Source organism: Macadamia integrifolia, unplaced genomic scaffold (assembly GCF_013358625.1).
Source record: "Macadamia integrifolia cultivar HAES 741 unplaced genomic scaffold, SCU_Mint_v3 scaffold1188, whole genome shotgun sequence".
NCBI lineage: Eukaryota > Viridiplantae > Streptophyta > Magnoliopsida > Proteales > Proteaceae > Macadamia > Macadamia integrifolia.
The window spans coordinates 109,803-119,598 of record NW_024868114.1 but is presented as its reverse complement, the minus strand read 5'-3'; the positions used below and the strand labels follow the sequence as shown (position 1 = coordinate 119,598).

Below are 9,796 nucleotides of genomic sequence, written 5' to 3'. Positions count from 1 at the left end.
AAAAAAAAAAAAAAAAAAAAAAAAAAAAAAAAAAAAAAAAAAAAAAAAAAAAAAAAAAAAAAAAAAAAAAAAAAAACAAACAAACAAACAAACAAACAAACAAACAAATAAAGTCATACTTGTGTGGTGAACCAAAGGTTCGGTAATCATTACGCAAACTTGTTGACTGAAATATGTTATAAATAAATGCATTTTAAAAATAGGAAAAAAAAAATCGGCCACCGTGAATGTGTAGATCAAGTCCTCCTAAGTAACATAAAAAAAATTTACATAATTCTACTCTATTTACAAGTATATTCTATTAAAAAAAAATGATTGTTGGGGAAGTTGGGACTTACCTTTTTTGTCCAAGCTGTCTTTTTTATGTAGATGAAGCAAGAACCACCATTAAATTCAACTTTGTTAGGCAAAAATTGGAAATTTTCATTGTTTCCCCAAGTTTCCCACTCCTAGGAGAAAAAACTAAGAAGAGAGGGTCGAATTCTGCAAAAGAAGGCTTGGGTTTTTTTTCAAACTAACTTATATAGGACTTGGTTCAAGTCGAACTAGTTGGTTTGGTCTAAATTTTCCATGTTTTGGTCGAAGCATGGGAAATTTCGTCGAAACACGTCGAAACATGGTCGAAACCTGAAGTCACAGGACATATCGTTTCAACCCTTGAGGATACGGTGGTAACCTGTGAAATTTCGCAGGTTTCGACCGAGTTCTTGAACCATGCCATCCAATTTTTATTCTCAATGGGAATATTAGTCATATCTTAAATATTTAGAAATCTACTATCACTACCCAAGACAGGTTTCTAGAACGTGAGGAACCCAATAATAGATACTCCACACCTACCATACTACCATGAGGGACCCTTGGTATAATTTAGCCTTTTCTCTTTTTGATAAATCAAAAGATTTCTATCATGAGGCCAAAGGCCAAAAGAAAAAAACCAAAATAAGAATGATGGTGCCCCAAAAACACTAACCAATTAAGGATTTAGGGCTAACTTGCAGTGGATCTTAAAGTGTCAGAGAAGGCAGGCATCATAGTTGTCACGGCGCCAAGGCGAACCAAGGCGCCATGCAATGCCACGAGGCAACTGTCGCCTTGACATCAGATATAGCTGATGCTTTCTTTAGGAAACAGTAAACTAACATATGCATAACATCAGATATAATAGCCAGAACAGTAATAATAGAAGCAATCATTAAGCCCAAAATAGCTTGAAAAGGAGTATACAGATGCGAATAAGAAGATATTGGCTGACCTTCTTAATGACAGTAATATAACCAGAATAGTAGAATATTAAAGAGGTCAGTAGCAAACAAGAATTGGCTGTGACCCTGGGACTTCAACCACACAAAGTATGAAAGCAACCACAAAAAGTAGCCATGAGAACCATCATTTTTCACTTCTAGCACTAAGCACATTGATTTATTCATTCTACTATTTTAGCATGGTATAGTGAGGGCAAACCTCGGAAAATTGGTAAGATTGCTCCAATACTAGGTCATGGGTTCGAGTCGGGAAATAGTCTCACCGCAAAATGGGGGTAGATTACGTACATTGACCCTCCCTAGACCCCGTAGTGGCGGGAGCCTCGTGCACTGGATACGTCCTTTTTTTCCCTGCTTTTAGCATAGAATAGTCAGTTTCAACTGAACTGGGAATAGTGAATTGACCAAAACCCGTCATATAGGCGTCTACCTAGGTGATGCAGGTTCCAAGTGTTGTTGTCTATGATTCCATTGCTCATATACTGTGAGAATTCTTCATAAAGCAAGGTCAAGTTTGTTATGTATGTTGTACAACAGGGGTACTGTCAGAATCATGCAGTACTAGTATTATGTTCCTGTTTTAGTTGTTTGTCTTTAGTTATGTTAGTTGTTTATTCAAATTAGATACTGTTACTGCAAGGACAGAAGAGACTTCTAATCCTTGCGGCCTAGTAACTCTTCCCATCATATACTATGATAGCAAGGTACTGCTGTAAGTTATGTTTTCTCTCTTACGGGAGTTTACTCTTTCTCCTTTCTTCCTCTCTTCTCCTAGATTGTTAGTGTTGGTTTTCTATTTTTGATATTATTACAAAGTTTTTTCCAATTAGGGGATGTGATGCAGTAAAATTTTAATTTTAGCCTTGTTAGTTTTCAACATTTAGAAGATACATTAAATTAGTATTTTTAGTCAATAAGAATTTTACTAGTTTCAGTTATCCAAGATCTAGTTTTCATAGTATCCAAACCTTTCTATTAAAAGTTAGGGAAAAAGAACTTTGTCCGGGATCAGAGCTCTTGTGCCTAGACACAGGGTGGGGCAAAATGACTGCCCCGCCCCATAAAAGTCTAAAAATTCACCCATATTGATGCTTCAATGTGCACTCCCATTGGTCCCCGTTCTGGCACAGGACCAAAATTCCTGGACATAACTTTTTCCCTTTATCTAAATATTACTATTTATAGAAACTACAATATTTACTATTCATATAAAATTTACACCTTAACTCACATTAGGATTTATTAGTTTAAGTTAAATTGGGAGTTAACTGCAATCCTAGAAGCATCAAGTGTCCTTTCTTTTTTCAAGCATTAACTATTAGAAGGCCACAAACAATTAGAAGTTACCCAATTTTAGATGTGTTTGTACTACTTGAAATCCTATCATGTAACATAAGGTAATTTTTTGGTAGAAGTATCATAAGGTAATTAAAAAAGGATTTTCTTATTGACACTCCTTAAGGTGTCAATTAATGTATAACCTTATTACACTAAGTGTAATTTTGCCATATTATGTATGTTTTATCCTTTCCCTTTTCTCCTCCACAGGGAGGTATGTATAATTTCCTGTAAATATGTTAGTGAAGTAATATATTTGGTGTTAGTAAGATTTTACTCACAACATACCATTCAACCATACCATCGCCTCCTCTCCTTCTCCCTCTTCTACTTCTTCTTCCTCTTCTCCAACTCTCATCTCATTGTTCATCCTCATCTACATATTCTAACTCATTTATACCCCCAGCTAAAATAATTTTGGGGAATAAGACAAGGGGCAATTAACGATAACAACAAAGCCTTATCCAAACTTAATGGGGTCAACTACATAGAGCCAAGCAAGAACAAATGAGAGAAATGGAAAAAATTACAGGTAGCAAAAGACAAAAACAGTAATGAAGTAGAACACAACTAGATGGGGCCCGCTACATGGATCCTAGCCCTCCAATCCATTCTATTCAAGGCCATGCTAGGGACCAGACCTAAACTGAGCATATCTTTCTTCACAACCTCCCCTATGGTCATTTTTGGCCTGCCCCTAGTTCTTATAAATCCCACAATCTGGATCAAGTCACTTCTCCTTACAGGGGCATCCGCAAGCCTTATTTGGACATGACCATACCACCTCAAATGGCTTTTTTGAAGCTTATCATGGATTGGGGCAACTCCCACATCTGTTCTAATACGTTCATTCCTTACTTTATCCTTCCTTGTTTTCCCACACAACCATCTTAACTTCCTCATGTCTGATACACTTAGTTTGTCTAAATTCCACCTCTTAACTGTCCAACATTCTACCCCGTACATCATAGCTAGTCGAATGACTGTCCAATAGAATTCTTTAAATAAACCTATAGAAGATTGATTTAGACAGTTCCATTGGAAAAATATACTTAAAGTAATACCCCATATTTCCAAGCTTAATAAAAACAAAAAATAGGACAAGTCCAACAGAGTTGCCTTAATTAGTATATCACGGAATCACCAATATCAAGAACAGGTAACACCAGCATTTTGAACTGAATAGGTGTCCCCAAGCTAAGGAAAATTGAGATGATTCCCTGAATTGTTGATAGCCAGGGTAATTCCCACTGTTATGTTTATGACAGCTATCAACAAACAACGGAAATTGGAACAGACGGTTGGAGGAGACCAGATTCACTCATAAAGTCAGAGCGGTCTCCTCTGCTCCTAGAAAAATACATGAATACATTGGGGGTCTAATTAAGGCATTCTTGGGCCTTCTTTTTAATCTTGTCCCTCTTGGACTCCTTAAGTAGCGCATACACAGAAATAAAAAACCTTCATGTGGACGTGAAATGAAGCTACAAAATTGCATCCTTCAAAATAAGGGTGCCAAAATTACTGACGTTCCAATATAATTTGACGACTGTGAATAGTTAAGTGTATAACTCATTAAATCATCAGCAAATAAAGGAAACAGCATCCAACTTAATATCACTTTCTTTAAGATCTGATATCAAGAAAAATAGACAGGGGCATTGGGTTTCAGTGAATGTTGAAGCTGGAGAAATTGGAAACCTTTGCACTAAAACTACAGGGAATGTTAGCCAGATGGGTATGAGAAGCCACTAGCCAGTAAGTTTATATGAAACTTCAGCCATAATTTTACATGCTGGGACCCACTTTGTTTTGTTGCTAAGGATAGCCGTCCTTCACAATTGGATACAATAGTAGCTGCTTGTTGCAAATTGAAACATAGCAACAGCTTCATACTCAACCAGTGAATATAGCTGGTAATTAGACTAAGCCAACCCATTTCTTAAAGGCCAATGCTGCTTCCCTCCTCTTACACTGGGCTTCTGTCTGGATCTTAGGAGCCTTCTTCTTGTAAGCAGTTTTGTGGTACTTCAAGAAGAGGTTCCTGTACTTGTACTTATCCGCAAACATCTTCCCTTCCTCCGCCATCTCCACAACTTCATTTGCCCTCAAGAAAAACCCATGACTCACAAAGGTGTAAAGTAAGGAATCCAGGAGCTCCTGATCAAACTTCATTGAGCTAGAAACAGCAAGAACCTTCATCTCACTCCATAGCTCTGTTACTTCCAGGTACTTACCCCCTACGGCAGCATATCCAGTGACCATAGAATGAAAAGTCTGCATTTGGGGCATGCCCCAGAGCCCTCATGTTCTTCAAAGCCTTCTCAGCATCATGCATCAATCTCTTCCCACAGAAGAAATGGATTACCCTATTCCAATCATGGACCCCACAGTCTACACTCTGCCCTTCTTTAATCTCTTCCAAGAACTTCGCCATCAACCCTGCTTCCTTGCTCTCCGCACAACTCTGCACTGGCATATCAAATTCTTGATGAACAGATTTTGATATCTTGGCTTCTTTCATCTCTTTGAATATATAAAGAGCACCTTGGGTATCTTTCTGAAGAACCTTACATTGGATCATAGCCTCGTAGCAGCTCGAATCCAGCTGGATCCCGGCTTTACGAGCATCTCTTAGAACAGATTCGACCTCTCTTGGTCGGTTCGCTTCACAATAACCTTTTAGGAGGGAAGAGTACAAAGAGGAACCAGTTCTTACACCAGCTAATCGCATTTCGTCAAGCAGGTCATGTGCCTGGTCCAACCACCCAAGTGAGATGCATGCATTAATCACATGAATGACAGCAGAATTCCCAGTGGAGACTGGGGCATCCTCTTTTGCTGCCCTGATTAGAAACTCGGCCAAATCCTTAACCTTGTCTGCCTCAAGATATGCCTTAACTAGTTTGGCATAAATTCTCTCAGTTGGTCGGAGAATACCACCTTCAGATGTAACTAGCTCAATTCTGGTGTGCAATTTCTCTAACAATACATCCAATGTTTCTTTGGCCTCATTTTCAAGTAATAAAAAATTTCTCTCTAGAGGACTCTTCATAAGGTGGGACAAGGTGTTCAATTGATCTAGGATCACATAAACCATCAAATGCTGCAGGGTTAGAATTTTGTGCAAGAGGAAAGGATTAGGCCGTGCCAGCTGTTTGGAGCACAAGGGTTGCAGCAGAAAGTGAGTTTTGTGCGCCTTCCTAAGCATTTCCATGACTATCTGAGATGCAGAAACCAAGTCACCAAAATTCAAATGGCATGTCAACAAACAATTGTAGAACTGCTGAAACTGGACATCTCCCAGGCTACACGCTTCATCTAAGTGTCTCTTAAGCTTTTTGAGTTCTTCTCGACATCCATTTCTTTAATAAATGTGTGCCATTATGATAAGTAAAGAAGCATCAGCTTTCACACCAACTCGAGGCATCACTTCAAGAAGCTGCTCGGCTTTTCTAGTTGTCCCAAATAACAAACACCCAGCCAAAGCAATGTTATAAACAGTAGTATTAGGCTTCATAGCGAGTAAAGGTCGGTTGCTCTTCTTTCTTGGATCCACCCTGTTATCCTGAGACAAGTACCCAATCTCAAGAACCAACTCCGCAGCAAGGTAAGCCCCAGGTGCTGTCTGTGACATGTGGGCTATGACAGCCGACCATGCATTTAAAGGTGGGTATTCTTCCATTTCTACCAATTTTCTCAAAACAGTTGATGCAGGAACCGGCAATCTATGCCTTTCAAGACTATCAGAGTCCCCTTCTCAAACAAGTCAGGTTTACCCTTCTCAAAAACAAGTTCCACCAAACTGTAAGCTTTCTCAAGCCAATAAAGATCCTGTCTTTCTGCAAAACATGTGAGAAGCTTGTTCAGAACAGATTCCTAGGAAGCCCTTCCATTTGCATGTACTGCTGATGCAACTTCCATGCATCATCAAACCTGCTCTCATCAAGTGCATCTACTAGTTCCGCACATATTCTCGACGGGTCTCGAGCCTGGACCAGGATTCTCTCACCCATAGTAGAGAAAGAGACTGCCGATAGGCCAATGAGTCCATTCATTAAATTCCCAACAAAAGTTTGAATCCTTAAGCTGTTGGAGGGGCAAGAGTCCATGACCAAAAACAGAGACCAGTGGCTCAAAGAAGCCCAAGGCTGACATGGGGAAACCTCGATGCTCTTGACTTGTCCACCTTCTATCAAGGAAGCTAAAGCTGAGGAAGTCGGAGTAAAACAATACCTCAATTTCCTAACACATAGCATTTTTTCACTTTCCCGTCAGAGAATCAAATACCCAGATGTTAATTTGTTGGTGAAACAAATTTATCTTGCCAAACAAGAATATCACTCCTTGGATGAACCATAAAATGTATCACTGCAACTGAATGAAATGAGAATTGTTATATGCCATAAAAATACAAGCTTTCTTTATTGATCATTAATACAGAAAAACAGCACAAATTCACATCATTGATGTATTTGGATTTTGGATTCAGGAAGAACAGCCCAACAAACATAAGATATTTGTAAGTTCGTACCCCCCAGCTTCTTGGCTTCTAATGCTGGAGGTGGAGGTTATTCCAATGGTGGGAGGCTACATATTACCTCCACCTTTTTGCAAACCAAAAGCTGGCTTCTAGGTTCCAGAAGCAAAATACACAAAAGAACTCCCAAACATGCACCAAATGGAGCCACCCTGGCTCTTATGAAGGTTATGAATCTTGTAGATGCGAATAGACAAAATTCTTACAAACACAATTAGAAAAAATTACAAGAGCTCTACTTAATGATGAAACTTTTTGCAATATTAATTAGATGTAACCAGAAGCAGAAACGAGAAGAAGAAGAGAAGAGAAGAATAAGGAGAGACCGAAAGCTGTCCAGAAACAGAGCAGCCTGCAATCAGTCCAGAATAGACTGATCGCAGGTCAATGTAGTGTATATATATTGCATAAAACAAAGAAAAAAGTACAGAAAAGCCCCTCACTTAGGTCGCAACCCTTAAACACTTAAATCTGGACCCGATAGGACCAAAAGGCCCTTATCGGGTCTTGGTTTTGATGCTAATCCTTTATCGGGATTAGCGTTAATTCTTAACACTCCCCCTCAAGCTGGAGTATACACATCACCCATGCTCAGCTTGGTACAACCATTGAGAAAAGTGGGGGCAAACAAGGACTTAGTGAACATGTCAACTAACTGATCCGATGAAGGAACAAAAGGAGTTTCAATCAGCCGTTTCAGAACAACATCACGAATAAAATGGTACTCCACTTCTATGTGTTTGGTTCTCTCATAGAAGACTGGATTACTAGCAATATAAACCATAGCTTGGTTGTCACAATACATTTTCATTGGCTTGGTAATTGGAAACCCCAGCTCCAAAAGTAACGACCGCAGCCACATCAACTCAGCAGTGGTATGAGTCATGGCTCTGTACTCAGCTTCTACATTGGACCGGGCAATAGTAGTCTGCTTTTTGCTGCATCACGTAACAAGATTACCTCCAACAAAAGTGCAGTATCCAATAATAGATCTCCGATTACTAGCAGAGTCAGTCTAATCAGTATCAGAATAGCCCACTAGTTCCATATACCGATTCGGACGATAAATCAACCCTTTTCCAAGAGTACATTTTAAATAACGAAGAACACGAACAGCATCATCCCAATGTGCTTTCTGAGGAGACTGCATGAACTGACTAAGGACCCCAACAAAATAGGAAATGTCAGGACGAGTCCCAGTGAGGTAAATTAACTTGCCAATCAAGCTCCTGTACTGATGCACATCCTGGAGAGGTTCACCATCATCCATGCCAAACTTTTGGTAAGGGTCCATAGGAATATCAACGGGTCTGGATGCAAGCATCCCAGTATCAAATAGAAAATCCATCACATACTTCCTTTGAGATAGACTGATCCCTTTCTTGGAATGGATTACCTCAACCCCAAGGAAATAATAAAGTTGGCCAAGATCCTTTGTCTGAAAATGGTGCTGGAGATAATATTTTACTTCAAAAATTCCTGCCTCAACCAGCTTATCACCTCTGCGACGAACAAACACAGAATGATTAGAGTAACACTGAGAAAACTCACAAGTAACTATGGTAGTACTGAACTTGTCAAACTATACCCGAGGAGACTATTTCAGCCCATATATAGCCTTGTGTAAGCAACACACATGACCTATACTCTCCCCCTGAGCAACATACCCCGGAGGTTGCTCCATATACACCTCTTCCTGTAGATCACCATACAAGAAGGCATTTTTGATGCCCAACTGAAAGAAGGGCCAATCAAAGTTGACAGCAAGAGAAATAAGAAGACGAACAGAATTCAGTCTAGCAACCGGGGAGAAGGTCTCAAAGTAATCAACACCATATGTTTGAGTATACCCCTTAGCAACCAGACAGGCCTTCAACTTCTCAATAGAGTCATCAAAATGATACTTAATAGTGTACACCTAGCGACACTTCACCATATCCTTACCAAGAGGTAAATCTACCATACTCCAGGTACCACGACTCAAAAGTGCATCCATTTCTACATCCATAGCAGCCTTCCATCCAAGGATACGGAGGGCCTCAGTATGGGTATGGGGAATAGGGTTAGTGGAAAGAGATAGGACAAGACCATGGATAGGAGAGGGAAGATGAGAGAAATACACAAATTTATTAATAGGATACACAACCATAAATTTGTGAGTGCAAGAACGAGTACCTTTCCTATGCGCAATTGGTAAGTCATCAAACAGAGGAGGAAGAGGAGCTTAACCTGAGGAAGCCGACAATGGAAGGAGTGAAGCATCTAGAGTAATTACCTCGTCACTTGGTTGTCTGATCTTCTTCCTATGCTAATAAACCTGTAGAGGAAGGGAGTCACTAGCACCAGGAGAATCTGGGAAGGGTACAAGGGAGGGTATGGGTGGTGGAGATGGAGAAGACCACTCTACACTAGACAAGGGCACTGGAGGAGGGTAGAATGAAGTACCTTCAATGAAGGTCACATCGGTACTGACAAAGTTCCTGTGTGTAGTAGGGTCATAACACTTATATTCTTTCTGAGTACGAGAATAGCCCAAAAAAATACATTTAGTAGACCTAGGAGACAATTTATCAACCTGCATATGCAAATTATGAACAAAGCACACACACCCAAAAACCCGAGGAGGAATAGGAAAACTCAGTAAATTGGGGAA

At 39.7% G+C, this 9,796-nt stretch overlaps 1 pseudogene; it reads right to left on the bottom strand.

Annotated features, from left to right (window-relative positions):
* Positions 1 to 4,159: 4,159 nt before the first annotated feature.
* LOC122063068 lies at positions 4,160 to 6,958 on the bottom strand (annotated as a pseudogene).
* Between the last annotated feature and the right edge of the window lie 2,838 nt (positions 6,959 to 9,796).